At 32.1% G+C, this 16,494-nt stretch overlaps 1 pseudogene; it reads left to right on the top strand.

Moving 5' to 3' along the window:
* Window positions 1-7,872: 7,872 nt before the first annotated feature.
* Window positions 7,873-15,819, top strand: LOC114734512 ((3S,6E)-nerolidol synthase 1-like; annotated as a pseudogene).
* The last annotated feature ends 675 nt before the right edge of the window (window positions 15,820-16,494 follow it).

Consider the following 16,494-nt stretch of genomic DNA (forward strand, 5'->3'; position numbering starts at 1 on the left):
AGGGGCTCAAAACAAAGCAAGTAAATTCCGATTGTCTTCTGCACAGGTAGTGTAATTTGTCTAGAGTCCAGAAAACGGGTCAAGCCTGTTGGGCTGGCCTGTTTAGGCTCGAAAATTACAAGGACCAGGCTTGAAAATTTTTCCCTCAAATGGAAAATAGGCCCTCTAGGGGCGAGGGCTTAAACGGGTTTAAATTTTAAAAAATGGGTTAATTTGGACTTTAACAATGATTTGATTTATATTATATGCGTTGATATTTTTAAACTATATATATTTGATGAGAGGGTATTTTTATACTTGTATAACTTGTAATTCTATAATTTGAATTAGAAATTTATGAGTTTCAACAACAATGTTTCTCAAACCAAAGTAAAATAATAGCTAGATTGCAAAATTTAAAAGTAAAATTCCTATAAAAAAAACTTGATATTTTTGTTACAAAAGAAAAGCATACTTATGAAGAAGAGTAATTAATTATAGTGATGATGAAGTTTCAAAAGATTAATAATAATGTTTGTTTATTGCACATTTGTACTATAAATGAAACTTTTGAATGTTGCTATCTTGTTAATAAATGTTTTAAATGTTCTTGGATGTTTATGGATATTTATATATGATGATATTTTGTATTTGTGATTTAATTTTATTCATATTTATGTCTTTTATTAATATAAAAAATATAAGAAATATAAAAATAATATTTTTTTCCTTAAACAGGCCGAAAAGCCTGTGACCCGGCCCTGAGCCCATTAGATTAAGGGTCGAGCCTGGTAAATTGTGATATTTTTAAAATTTCAGCTTTGTAGGGTTGGTCCTTTTAAGCTCGCCAACCCTACAGTGCTGGTCCTAGAGGATCGGGCCGGCCTTGATTCTCACCTCTAAATTTGTCATAGCCAAGACTTCATGCACCACACGTGTTGGTAGTATTGTTTCCTGGTAGAAGAGTTGGTGATTACGCACGTCATCTATATTTTTTTTCTTTATAGAAGGATCAATTATACATTAAACAGCATAAAAGGCAAGAAGTCTGAAACAAGCAAGTACATACATGAAAGACAAGACTATTACATAAGCACCAATGAAAGACAACAATTGATCGAATCGATAAGAATAAATCACGAGATAGAGACCTCAGGATATAGATTCTTAATATAAGAGTTAGTTTGATATTCAATTAGATTCTAAATATAAGACTCCAATATACTTTCTCTCTCATATTTATCCATTTTTATAAGGTAGTTCTTGTGGTATTTTCACATATGAAAGATTTTATTAAATGATAGTTTTAACTAATATACATAATCAACAAGGGTATTTTATGGAAAACAAAACCTAATTATTACAAATGTCTAATTTAACAAATTTTTTTAATCTACTCAAATTAGTCAACCAGCTCTTATATTAAAAACCAGATATAGTAATTAATCAATTAATTTAATTTTCTTAATTTACTTAAATTAATTAGGTAACTCTTGTATTAATAAGAGGAAGGACCGTGTGATGTACAAATCCCTAAAAACAAGTGCAGCAGACCTTGAAAGGACCGTGTGGTGCAACAGTCAAGCTCCTTAGACGTGCAAGTTGAGAGATGAAGAAGATGCTTCAAAGGAAGCAATCATTGTGGAATTTCAAATTTCTACAACCTACTTCTTCCTGTCTTAAATATCATGTAAAAATTGATTTAAATGTTTGTTTTGATTATAAATATAACATCATAATTCGTTGTCTCTATCAAATTTATAAATAACTAACTCAAATAATATTTTTAATTCCTGTAAATTAGTTTATATATTTAGGATCGAATGAAGCATTTAATCATTGGCTAGTGATACTTGAATAATGTCCTAATCAGTAGTAATTGGGACATAATTAGTGTTCCTGAACATTGCCGGTATTGGCTTATAGTGCCCATAATGCCTTATACCTATAGCTACAATAGTTGATAATGAAGCACATCAAGAACGGACATGATTTTCTCCCAGCGATATTTAAGAAATTACCATTTATGCGAAAATACTAAGAAACACACTTAGTCAGGGCTTTCTAAACCAATAACACTAAATACTTTCTTAAATCTTTTTTTAAATATAACATTCAGAGTTCAACCCTCTATGAATAAGATGTGTTTGGGTGTTTTCCTTTCATTTAGTGAAGGACGATGAAAGGACTAAAAATATTCAGCACATTGATGCTGATAATAATCACTGTTTCATTATTGATTTCAAGGAAAGAATATTTGAAATATAATTTAAATGAAAGAAATGCAAACTTTAAATGAATGGAGAAGGGAAAAGATAGAGAACAAATTAAACTCAATTTCTTCTTCTCCTTCTTCTTCATTATTGATTTTAAGGAAAAATATTTGAAATATAATTTGAACGAAAGAAATGCAAACTTTAAATGAATGTAGAAGAGGAAAAATAGGGAACATACTCAACTCTTCCACCACACAACCCTATTTCCTTTGTCACATATAAACCAAACTGGATCGGACTAGCTAGTCAGGCTAAATTGGGTTCTAAACGAAGTTATTAGATCAATTGGTCTGGTCCGATCTGGTCCCAATGAATTTTTCATATTTTGTAATATCACATCAACCCGTTTGTGATCACTCGTGTTATTTCATTGGAGGTTGGAGCCAGAATTCCATTCCATGCATGTGGTGGTTCCTTTCATCTTTATTGTTGGAAACCAAGTGGCCCCTTTCTTTTTCTGTGGTATGCAGTCAAGTGGTCCCTTTTAAATGCACAAACTGTGTAAAACAAGCAAATGTGTAAAGCGTGTTCATGAAAACCATAAATCAAGATAGGTGGCACTCTTTTGTTGTTCTAGATATAGAAACTGAAGAATTGTATTGATACTAAATAGTATGTATGATTTTTAATACAAGACTCAATTGATTAATTTAGAGAGACTAAGAAAACTAAATAAATTGCTGTAAATTATTTATATTTACTACTTTCTTCAAACTAATTTACCTAATTTATAGACTAATATATAATTTAATGATACATAGAAGTATTTTCAGAAAGATCATGTAAGATATGTTATAATTAAGTTATTTATTTAATTTATTTAATCTTTTTTTAATTAGTGAACTCAATAAGATTTTTGCCTTGCAAAGTTGAATAGTCATCGTATTCAACTTGCCTTTGAGTTTTGACTCATTCAATTGAAAATTTTCCCCTTGTTTTCCTCTTTTTTTATTTGGGATTAGTATAATTTTTATCCCTCAAGTTTGCCCTTATTTTAGTTTTGGTCCATCAAATTTCAAATCATAGGTTTTAGTCCCTCAAGGGACAAAATGGTCTAAGTTTTTATTGGATTATTGGGATCAATGTTTTAAATAAAAAAAATTTGAGAGACCAAAATCTACGATTTCAAACTTGATGGGTGAAAACTAAAATGCAAGTAAACTTGAAGGATCAAAGTTTGTATGAGCCCTTTTTATTTATTATTTTTAAGTATTACTTCCTTTGGTTTTAAATGTATGAGTTAATTGAGAGGTTTATTTGATATTGAACAGAAAATCAGTCAACCCGATAAGATTTTTGCCTCGCAAAGTTGAATAGTCATGGTATTCAACTTGCCCCTGAGTTCTGACTCATTCAATTGAAAAATTTCTCCTTATTTTTCTCTTTTTTTTATTTGGGTTCAAATAATTTTTTATTTCTCAAGTTTTTCTCATTTTAGTTTTGGTCCCTCAAGTTTAAATAATAGGTTTTAGTTTCTCAAGGGCCAAAATGATCCAAGTTTTTATTAGATTATAAGGACCAATATTTTAAATAAAAAGAAATTTGAGAGACCAAAATCTATTATTTAAAACTTGAGGGCCAAAACTAAAATGGGAGTAAACTTAAAGGACCAAAATTTGTATTAACTTTTTTTATTTATTATTTTTAAGTATTACTTCCTTTGGTTTTAAATGTATGAGCTAATCAAGAAGTTTATTTGATATTGAACAGAAAATCATGATTCGCTTTGTCTTGTAAATTTATAATTTTTCTCAAACTATTTTATTCTTTGCTCATGTTGAAAATGGATTTTTATATGAGGTAGCTCATAGGGGTGTTCAACTATGCCTCGTCCTGATGTCTCGTCCCTGTCCCAGTTATTTTGGGACAGGACAATCCCGTCACGAAAGTTTTTGGGACATGACTAAAGTGGGACGGCCGCGTCCCGTCCTAATATATTATCTTTATTTTTAGTTATTATAAATTTATTTTATTTACCACTACAATAGTATCTTGGTAATGATATTTATCAATTGTTATTTTTTATTTGTTTATAAGTTTTTTTTTTGCATGAGTTACATGATATTCCTTGTAGTAAACATTTTATGTTTATTTGTTTTTTGTCTCTCAAGAGTACAAAAAGACATTTTTATTTGCCATTGTTTTCTTATTTTTATCAATTTTCTTCACATAGTTTTTATCATAAGTTCTTACACCTCATGCATAATTAGTTTTTAAATTAAAAAATTTAAAAAAATTAAAAAAAAGAAGAGATGAGACATCCTTGTCTCGTTCTAGTTATGTGTCGTCCCAATTGAGATGGGATGGAAAAGCTGTCTCAGTCGTCCCTCTCCTGTCCCATCCCATGAACACTCCTAGTAGCTCACACTGAAAACTATTGAAAATTGTATCTTGAAAAAACTAACACATGCTTTATACAAATAATTATCAAAACTAATTTTTTAAATTAGTTATTAAATTCAAGCATTTAGGATTAGATGAATATTATTCATTATTCTATTGCGGTGGCTAGAAGTACTCCTTCTTGACTTTCTTCATCCCCATTTTCTATTTCTAAAACTATCACTAATTAATTGTTCATTAATATGACAATCAGCTTAGGGTTTAGGGTTAATTAGAATTTTAAATTCATTAAATAATTAAGTAATTTATTTAATTTATTTAATCTTTTAAATTATTTAATTCGCAATTTTGTGTCCTTAAGTCATGAGTGTTCTTCTTGAAACCAATCTTGGTAGATTGATCCTATTATAATAAAAAGGTTGCAATACACATTGAGAATCGCAGAAAATCCTAGAAAGGCTCAAAGATATCATAGTAGATCTTCAAGTTGTTAACCCACAAAGTTATGACATTTTTCTAGGAAGATGATGACCTAAGATGATTTTTAAATATGAAGACCTCCAAGTCTAACAAAATATTGTAGGAAGCTCATTCATGACTTTTCTTCTGGCTTGTTTTGAATGCCTTACAAGGTAAGTGACTTTCTAATCGTGACTTGCGAAATATGATATAAGTATATAAGAAAATTTTTGTCTCAACTTATGTAAACTTGTTTAATTATAAGTGTTTAATTTATAGATTGAAAAGTTGATAGAAGGTAAAGATTAAGAAAAGTAAAGACAATAGAAGAATGAAAAGCAAAAAAAAAAGTAAGAGAGAAGATAATAAGAGGTCAAACAACCATATTGCTAATTAACTAGGTATATGAGCATATATTCATTTTGTTTATGTGACTAGATCAATATATGAGCCCATGCTCATCTGGTCAGCGTAACCAGACCAGTGTGGGCCCTTTTTCTTCTGCTTTTAATTTTAGACGAGAATAGGCGACGAAAATGAACTTTTTTTTTTTGTAATAGTAACTGTCATATTGCTTCATACAAAGAATTCATTTTATGAGAAAGACAAATTTTTATGAACTCAGATAGGATATTTAAAACCATGGACAGTGGTATGTAATAAGTTAAGAATGACTTACAAAAATATAAAGGTAAAGAAAATGCTATAGAAATAATTGGGATGAGAAATAAATAATTAATATCCCAATATTAAGTCAGCAATCCATGCTTACAAGCGAAAATGTCAGGAAAGTCAGACAGAGACAAGCATGTAAATAGCTTATCATAAGTTTCAAATAACTAATTTTCACATTATTAGTTAAAATTAGTTAAAAGCAATAAATAGGTAAAAAAGAAATATACTTTTGTTTTAAATATACTATTATAATAAATGAAAAAAAGGCTGAAAGGAAATATATGAAAAAAATGTAATGAGAGAATACATGGCAAAGGAGAGAGAATAAAATAAACTACATACCTCTTCAAATTTGAAAGTTATAAATAATACTGAAGGGAGTATAAATATGGGAGAATACAAATTTTTTTTTATTTTTTTGGTAAAAAGAATGCAAAGCTTTACGACCATGACGCCTTCTTATTCATTGTAAAAAAAAAGCCCAAAAGGAAATTGTAAGTTGTTCATCTAAATTTTGCAAATATTAAACCCAGTGAAAATTAAGCATTTTGGGAGTATGGATTGTTTTCAAGCTGAAGAGAGTCTAGTTTTCTTTTTTTTCCCCACAAAAAAAGAGAGTTTAGTATTTTGGATTTATGGTCTTTGAAGTTAATCTCTTGTAAACCCAATGAAAGAATATACAATGAATCCTATGCTTTTAAAAGTACTCGCGCATTCAATAGAGTTAGGTCTAGACTAAAGACTAATTCCACCTAATACGGCAAATCAAAATTCAAATGCCTTTATAAAAAAATGTGTATATTCACTGTCTGACAATACCTTAAATATAATTATATTTAATAGGAGGATACCTATACTTATAAAAAAATAGAAAGTTTGAACTCTAGAGAATTTAAGTTTATTGCGCCACGGGTATGTTATAGTATAATATTACACACACACACACACGAGAGAAATTTGCTCACGTTTTTCTTTCCGTGAGAATTTGTTCGTATAAAAGAATAACTTAAAACTAAATGATGAATTCAAAACAATTTTTTATTTTAATAAAAATATAAAAACCTGGATAATAAAATTCAACTTCCCTTTCAGGTAGAAAAACAAGAAAAATTAAAAAAAAAAAAAAAGTTTCTCTTCAGCTGTGTTGAAGTAATTTTGTTTTTCTACCTAAAATTCGTTGTAAGGTCATACGGTTGAGATTTTGTTTAAATTATGTCACGTGAAAGGCATTTATCCTTCAAAAGAAACTCTAACATCTCATTAAAAAATCGTATATTTTGTTTCCCTTGGTTCTTTATTTTCTTAATCATTATTAGCATCCCTCTTCTGATCAATCTCTCCTCTGAAACAATATATTGAAGAAACTCAATCAAGATAAAAGATATTCCAAGGTAGCCCCTTTCAAACCCTTAAAAGAGCAAAAAAAAAAAAAAAAAAAGGAAACAAAAACCAAAAAAATTAGGGCAATATATAGTCAAGAGTTAGAAAGGCATACCGTTGGCGGAAAAAAGGACAAAGAAAGAAAGCCATAACAGATAATTATTCGGAGATGAAAAATATTTGAAAATAACATAATATACGTAAATGGATACAGAAAGCAAAAAGAAAAAAAAAATATAGCTAGCTCCTTTTCCCTTTTTATCAGAAAATAAATAGCGAGGGTTCAGCTCCTCTTAAAAGCCAACTTAAGAAATAAAAAACATTACAACACCCTAAAGACTTCGTACGCGTCCAAAGATTTCTTTCTTTTTTTTTTCCCCAGACTAAATAAAAGTTAAATTGCATCCAATACCTTAAGGTGTTTTCTAATAACCTTCAGTATCCTAAAGTAATTTTTTATACTTTCAACACCCTAAAGTATTTTTTTTAGTAGAAACCAATACAACAAAAAGTAATTTTTTATGTAATTTTATCCTTAAAGTACCCCAGACTTTAGGATACTGAATATTATTGAAAACCTAAAATATAGTAAGGTCTTGAATTCACCAAAAATTACTTTACAAAACTAAATGCTACTAGAAAAATACGTTAGGATATAGGATGGACTAAAAATTATATAGATAATTATAATGCAATTGAAAAACTATTTTGTGGTGCTGAATGTAACTTAACCTAATACTTCTTTCGAAAAGTTACATATATGTCAATTATTGGAACACCATCTTTGAGTCTCAAAATTGGTACCGGATCTGATGGTACAGGCGTGTTTGAAAACTTCATGGACAAGAAGGGAAGGCTGAAGAAGAAATTTGGGGAAACATCGAAGGGATGATAGAACTGTTTGAAGCTTCACAGTTAAACATGGAAGAAGAAGAACAACTTGATGAAGTTGGGAACTTCACTCACCATTTCTTCACGCAAGCATGTTAAGATCCCATGACCCTTATGAAGCTAACGTTATAGCAAATATCCTGAAGTACCCAAATCACAAAAGTTTGTCAAAGTTCACACCAAGAAGTATTTTATTTCCAAATTCCCAAATTGGCAAAGCATGGTTGAGTCCTTTGCAAAAGGTTATCCAAAATCGATACCCAAATGGTCAACTCCATTCGTCTGAAGGAGATATATGCAGTGTCCAAGTAACTTCACTCTCATACGTATTTGATCATTCTACAACTTGCCATACTACGGTTATCATACACTCCATCAAATCCTAAATATAAGAATTAGTTAGGATATTTATTTTGGTCTTAAATATGAGACTTCAACTCACGTTATCTCTTGAACGTATAATTTTTTTATCCTTGTATATTAATTGCACATATAAAAAGGAGCTTTCATTAGGAAGATAATGATCAAGGAAGTATTTCATGAAAACCAATATGCAATAATTTTAAGTAACTAATTTAACTAATTTTTTTAGTATGAGTAAAATATTCATTTAGTTCTTATATTTAGAATTGAAGGTAGTAGCTTATATCTATATCAAGATTAATTCTTCTTAAGTGACAACTAACCAAATGAGATTATACATATATAGGTGGCGGAAAGAGCTAGGTTTAGCCGAGGACTCGAAGTTTGCAAGAGATAAACCAATCATGTGGTACATGTGGCCCATGGCGTGCATCACAGATCCGTGCTTTTCTGAAGAAAGGATTGAGATCACAAAGCCACTATCTCTTCTATACATAATTGATCATATATTTGATATTTATGGAAGCACGGGTGAACTCTCTTTGTAGATGCTGTAAAGAGGTTAGTTAATAACTTTTTTCAAAAGTTTGTTTTGTCAAAGATCATAAAAACTTCATTGTCCCTAAAATAATAAATTCTGTGAAATTTGCAGATGGGATTTGGGAGCAGCAGAGAAACTACCATACTGCATGAAAGCATGCTTCAAAGCTCTCTATGATATTACCAATGAATTTGCCATTAAAGTCCAAAACAAACATGGGTGGGACCCAATAAAAACGTTAATCAAATCGGTAATCAATTAAATTAAGTGCTTGTTTTGGTTTACATAAAGAAATGAGCTTTTTTTTAAAAAAAAATTGATTAGATATTGACTTTTGCAGTGGGTAAGACTGTGCAATTCACTTTTGGAGGAAGCAAAATGGTTTACTTCAGGGTATTTACCAAATTCTGAGGAATACTTGAAGAATGGGATAGTGAGCGCGGGAGTTCATATGTGCCTTGTTCATACTTTCTTCATGTTAGGTGAAGGCATTACCAATGAAACTTTGGTTCTCATGGATGACTTTCCAACACTGATATCCTCCACATCCAAAATTGTAAGACTTTGTAATGACTTGCAAGGTGCAAAGGTACGTTGAAATTAATAATTATTAAAGATTTTTGTGTAAAAGGAGTATATTTATTTATGGGATCATCACTTATTAGTCCCTTAGGTTTTGAATATATGACTTAAATAATTAATTTATAATAATTAATGAAATTATCTAAGTTAGTTATTTTATTAAAAAATATGCCATTTTTCCTAAAATACCTTTTATTTAATCATTTTTATTTGATAGAAATCCCCTTTTAATATGTGGAATAATAGGGATAGTTTAGGAAGAAAATTATAAATTTAAAACATGAAGTGGAAGTTATGGTGCCAGAAAGATAGATTTGGGGTGTCACATGTCCCTTATTTTTTTCCCCATTTTTTGATGACTAGATTGTACATAAAATTATCACAGAAAAGAAAAAAATTGTACATAAAATTAGAGATTTTTTGATATCTTATAAGCGAAAAAGTGGTGCAGATTTGAATATTTTGTGATTTTTCAAAACAAAAAAACTCAAAAATTGTGTTTTTTTTTAAATTTGGATGCAATATTTTTGAAAAATTGTAAAAAACAATTGATATTGCACATTTTTACTCATAAGACATTAAAATATCACGCATTTAATGTAGAATCTAATAATAAAAAGAAATAAAAAAATTTGGGAAGCAAGAGAAAAATTATAGGCAATAGAGGTAGCAGTTGAGAGGTGATGGCTGGTAAAGAGAAGTGTCTCCATTTAATTTCCTCTTCATTTACTATTTTTACCGTTGGAATGACATCCAATGGTTGAAATTTAATATATTATAACAATATTATTGTAATATATAAGAAGTCAGAAATTAATATGTATGCATTACTTCTATAGATTTTAATTAAAAGATTTCATAATTTTTTTGTTTCTTTATTCTGTACCGTCTGACTATAATAATATCATGATATTTATTTATATATAGGTTAAATTTATTTATATATTTTTTTTAGTATTTAATATTGTAATAATATTGTTATAATATATTAAATCTCAACCATTGGATATTAAACCAATGGTAAAGATAATAAATAGAGGGAAGTGGAGAGAAGGCTAAATGTAAACATTCTTTTCCAAATTGCACCCCAAATCCCAAAAGGATATGGTTGACCCATTTGACATTTTGGACCACAAAATTGGAAATAAACAAACAAGCTTGAATTTGATTGATGCAGGATGATAATAAAGTAGATAATGATGGCTCCTACTTGAACTGTTACCGGAAGGACCACCTGATAAGAAACAGAGCCTGCGCAATGTAACTGAATACTACATGTATTTCATTTCTGAAGAAAATGCACACATACAAAAATGTCTTGGGTTACAGTTATAGGCCTCACATCTCATGGACCTCACCTAATGGGCCGTGACCACCTAACACTGGCCCAATATAGTAAAGCTAATACATTCAATACTCCCCCTCAAGTTTGGGGCTGAAATACATCAGAAGCTCCTAACTTGCTAAGTAATTTTAATTGAGTCTCTTTGCCAACAGCTTTGGTTAATATATCTGCCTCTTGTTCTGCTGACTAGACATGTTGCAATTTGATAAATCCTTCTGCCACTTTCTCACGCACAAAGTGACAATCAATTTCAATGTGCTTTGTCCTTTCATGAAAAACCAGATTTGTAGCAATGTGAATTGTAGATCTGCTATCACAATATACTTCTACTGGTTGCTGTACAGAGATTCCTAAGTCACCCAAGAGACCCTTCACCCAGATAACTTTAGAAACGGCTGAACCCAATGCTTTGTATTCTACTTCTGCTGAGGACCTTGAAACAGTAGCTTGCTTCTTTGTTTTCCAGATGATCAATGCATCTCCTAGCTTAAGAAGATATTCAGTCACTGACCTACGCGTGGTCTCACATGAACCCCAATCTGAATCACAGAAGCAACTAAGCCTCAGGTCATCTTTTGAGCTTAGCCGAATCCCAAGACCAAATGACTACTTCAGGCATCACAGAACTCCCATGGTAGCTGACCAATGGGACTTCATTGGGAGCTGCATGAATTAACTTAGGACCTGTACAGGAAATGAGATATCAAGTCTTGTTAGAGTTAAATAAATCAATTTTCCTATCAGTCTTCTGTACTTCCCTGGCTCTTTGAACAGATCCTCCTTTCTGTTTTTTCCTTCTTCATAGGCAATTAATTTCAAGTGTTGCGGCATTGGCAAAGTAAGAGGCTTACAGCCACTCATTCCTGTTTTAGCAAGAAGGTCTAAAGTATACTTTTTTTGTGTTAACATAATACCCTTCCTAGACCTTGCTACTTCAATTCCCAAGAAGTATTTCATAATGCCTAAGTCTTTAATTTTAAACTGACCATGCAGAAAATCCTTAACCTGATTAATTCTTTGTTCTAAACTACCAGTGATTAATAAATCATCTACATAAACCAAAATAATCACCAAGGCTGCATCATAATGTTTTATTATACAAAGAATAGTCATGCTTACTCTGTAGAAACCCCCTATTGATCAAGGATAGTGATAATTTTTGATTCCACTGTCTTAAGGCTTGCTTAAACCCATAGAGGGATTTCTTTAGCTTACACACCATTATTCCCATGTTTCTTAAAATCTTGGGGTATGGTTATGTAAACTTCTTCATCAAGATCTCCTTGCAAAAACACATTATTCACATCCACTTGGTACAAAGCCCAGCCATTTACAACAGCTAACTTCAAAACAGTCCTAATAGTAACCATTTTTACTACTGGGGAAAAAGCTTCATTATAATCCACTCCCTCAGTTTGACTGTAACCTTTGGCCACCAATCTAGCTTTGTACTTATCAATGGTTCTATCTGGTCTATATTTTACTTTATAAACCCACTTACAACCTATCGGTTGCTTTCCTTTAGGTGAAGGAACTATTTCCCATGTATTATTTTGTTCTAGAGCATCTATTTCATTCTTCATAGCAACAACCCAATTCTGATTAATTACAGCATCATTATAATAGGTAGGTTCAGTAATAGCATCAATAGAACAAAGATAACACATGTAAGAAGGAGAAACATTGTCATATGATATGTAATTTTCTATAGGATACTTGCAAGCATACTTGTGAATAGAATTCTTACCAAAACTTGACTGTGCCGAATTACAAATATAATCCCTAGACCATATAGGTGGTCTTCTATCTCGGATAGGATGCTCACTAGGAAGAATAGGGACTTCAGTTTCACCATTAGACACCTGATCGTTAATATTAGCTATAGGATCATTCTGAATTTGATTTCTTTCCTGATGAGGTTCGGTTATAATCTATAGGGGGTGTATCGCATTATCATTATGATCATCAAAATAAAACATTTGTTTAATTTCATTGGATACTCCCCCTTGATCAATACTATTCTTAACTTTAAAAGGAAAAACATCTTCCAGAAATCTTACATGCTTGCTAACAAAAATCCTATGATCTTTCAAATTCAATAAAACATAACCCTTTTGATTGTTAGGATATCCTAAGAAAACACATGGCAGAGATCTAGGCTGGAATTTATCCGAATTTATTAAATCTGTGGCATATCCCAAACAACCAAAAACTCTCAAATGATCATAACTAGGAGGTTGACCATGAACAAGTTGATAGGAAGTTTTAAAACCCAAGATTCTACTAGGAATTCTATTAGCTAGATAAGTTGCCATTTTTACAGACTCACCCCAAAACCTAATAGGTATACCAGATTGAATTATTAAACCTCTTGCAATCTACATTAATGTCCTATGCTTTCTTTCCACAATCCCATTTTGTTCTGGGGCATATGGACAGGTAGTTTGATGAATCACTCCCTTTTCCTGGAAAAAAATTCCTAATTCATGGTTAACAAATTCAGTTCCATTATCACTCCTTACCATTTTGACAAATTTACCAAATTGATTTAAAACATAAGCAAAAAAGTTCTTAATATGGTAAGCAGTTTTAGAGTTATGTCTCATGAGATAAGTCCAAGTTGCCCTAGAAAAATCATCTACAATTGTTAGAAAAAACTGAAAACCTGAATGTGTGGGTACTTTGTAAGGTCCCCAGACATTCATGTGAAGTAAATCAAAACAATTCTTACTTTTGATGCAACTGGAAGGAAAAAGAAGTTTAGTTTGCTTAGACTGAAAGCAAACATCACAATTTTTATTCATAGTCATTGTTTTGTTTTGTACAATATCCAAATGCCTCATTACATTCATAGAAGTATGTCCAAGTCTCTTATGTAAAAGCCACAAATCAATATGAGTAACAAAACAACAAGTATCATTGTCAATTTTTACACTAGTGTAATCCTTTTCTAAATCGAACAAGTATAATCCATGAACTACTCTACCAATCCCCTTCACTCTGCCATCCTGTAGGTCCTGCAATATACATCCATCAGGATAAAAGGAAACAACATAGAACAGTTCTTTAGTTATCCTAGAAATAGAAATTAAGTTAAATTGAAGTTCTGTAGCATAGAGAAGGCCCTTTAATTCAATTCCATTGGGGAATTTAACATCTCCTATATGAGTTACAAAGAATCTGCCTCTATTTGGGATTTTTATAGTTTTAATCAGTCCATCATAAGGTTTATAATTGTCTAGTAAGCCTAAATCACTAACCATGTGTGTAATGGCTCCTAAGTCTAAAACCCATTTACTACGGTTTAATCCAGATGAGATAAGAATAGGCAAACCTGTACCACCAAGTGCATGGGCATTAACATCTGAATCCTTCTTTAACAACTCCAGCAGATGCTCATACTATTCCAGTGCAAAACTCGGTGATGCGCTTGACACATTGGTAAGTGCCTCTCCTTCCTGACTTGGAACATTCTGCCTACCTTTGGCTTCTTGATTTTGCTTGGATTTATTCCCTTTATACTCAGCTGGGAATCCAATTATTTCCCAACAGTTTTCTTTCACGTGACCCCGTTTATGATAGTGATCACATTCCGGGGGAGGGGTTCCTCTTCCCCTTCCTCTTCCTCTTCCTCTACCCCTGGTGATCATTGCCACTCCCTCTATGGGGTTAATCTTTTCCATGCTCACAATGCCCTTTTGTGCTTCTACTTCCAAAATCATTGTGTAAGACTGATTAATTGTCGACAGAGGATACATGAGGAGTATCTGACTCCTTGCATTATCATATGCATTGTTCAGACCCATCAGAAATTGCAGTAGCTTCTAGCGCTGCATTACTTCATTAAATGCTTTTGATGTAGTGCACTTACATGAGGGAACTGCTGTGAGACTAGCCTGTTCCTCCCAGAGCTCCTTAAGTCGTGAATAGTAGGCAGAAACCGAGAGCTCTCCTTGACGCAGAGAGTGTATCTCTCGGTGAAGAGAGAAAATTCTAGACCCAGATACGTTGTCGAAGTGTTCCTTGAGATCTTCCCAAGCTATGCGCGCCTCTTGTAGATATACCAAACTATTCGCCAAATCTTTAGAAACAGAGTTCAGTATCTAGGATATTACCACACGTTGCAATGTTCCCAGTGACTCTAAAGAGTAGATTCTTGATAGGATTTCTTGTAAGAACCATCTATGAATCTGATTTTATTCTTCCCTCTTAACACGATGAGCATTGCCTTGCTCCAAATTGTGTAATTCTCACTCTTGGTTAAGACTTGATTGATGATCGAGACACCTTGCGTGTCAAACGGATGAAGGTAGAGTGGATGTGCCAAGTTGATTGTTGCGTTGCTAAATACTTTCTCATCGCCCATGGTTCTTCCTGTAGTCGACTTAGGGTTTACAAATTTGGGGGGTACGGTGCGTTTCTTGGTTTCGAGGCGAATGAACGAGTAACAGAAGGCTTCTGGTCCATTCTTGATTCTCAGGGAGGTGAGATGGGTTTAGCACCTTTGGGCCTCTTCAGCGTGATGGATCTTCAATCCAATGCTCTGATGTCATGATAAGAAACAAAGCCTGCACAATGTAACTGAATACTACATGTATTTCATTTATAAAGAAAATGCACACATACAAAAATGTCTTGGGTTACATTTATAGGCCTCACATCTAATGGACCTCACCTAATGGGCCTTGACCACCTAACACTGGCCCAATATAGTAAAGCTAATACATTCAATATCCCAAGAGTTTCTGTTTACTAGGCAAGAGAACATATCAAACAAAAGATCTCAAGTGCGTGGAAATGTCTCAACAAGGAACGTTTCACTCCAGCAAATCCATTTGCCTCTTCTTTTGCTACAATTTGCCTAAAATGCTGCCAGAATGATCGCTATAGTATACAGTGATGACAAATATAACCGCTCAAGGCAAGAACAGCATGTAAAATCCTTGCTCTATAGTGACAGTCTCGGAAAGAATAATGTATGTTAAGATCATGCCTGTGAATTGTAGAATTTAAGACTGTATATCGTTTAATTTCCCTCAAGTTTTCTAAAGTCTCTGCAATAACATTATTCCTTTTACATTTTGAAGTCATTATGCACCCTAACGTAGTGTTTGCCATTACTATCAATAACCTGGTTTGGATCTTAGTTAATCGATAATGTGTCTTTCACTCGTTCAATCTGGATTCTAAATCCTCAAATCAATTATATATGTACGCAATTGGCCTGGCAACACAATACACAAAATTAAATAAAGCGCAGGAACAACGAAAAAGATACTATCTCTCATGTCGTATTATAAGAGATATATAATTAATTTATCAGAATTAAAAAAAATTAGTTAAGTTAATTATTTGTAGTAACTAACTAATATCTTATATCATTTTTATAGAACTTCAACAACACTACTTTTATACTAGCTATGCGGTATGGCGCCAAACAGAACAGACCAATCCCAGAGGAAAAAGTTAATAAAAGTTAATTAGCCTTCTCTTCTTTCCTGCGGGTGCTTCTTTTTTTCCCTAGCTTCTCCTCCTTAGTTTTTCGTCCAAATTCTGTATTTCAAAGAAGCGCGGGTGTGGAGAATAAACTTTTAGCCTTAGGTGGCAGTTATGGCGAAAAAAATATTGAAAATGGCTAGTAGCTTGCTTTCTCTTTCTAA

The sequence above is a fragment of the Neltuma alba genome, unplaced genomic scaffold, assembly GCF_004799145.2.
Source record: "Neltuma alba isolate B1F8T4 unplaced genomic scaffold, ASM479914v2 tig00013107_pilon, whole genome shotgun sequence".
Lineage (NCBI taxonomy): Eukaryota > Viridiplantae > Streptophyta > Magnoliopsida > Fabales > Fabaceae > Neltuma > Neltuma alba.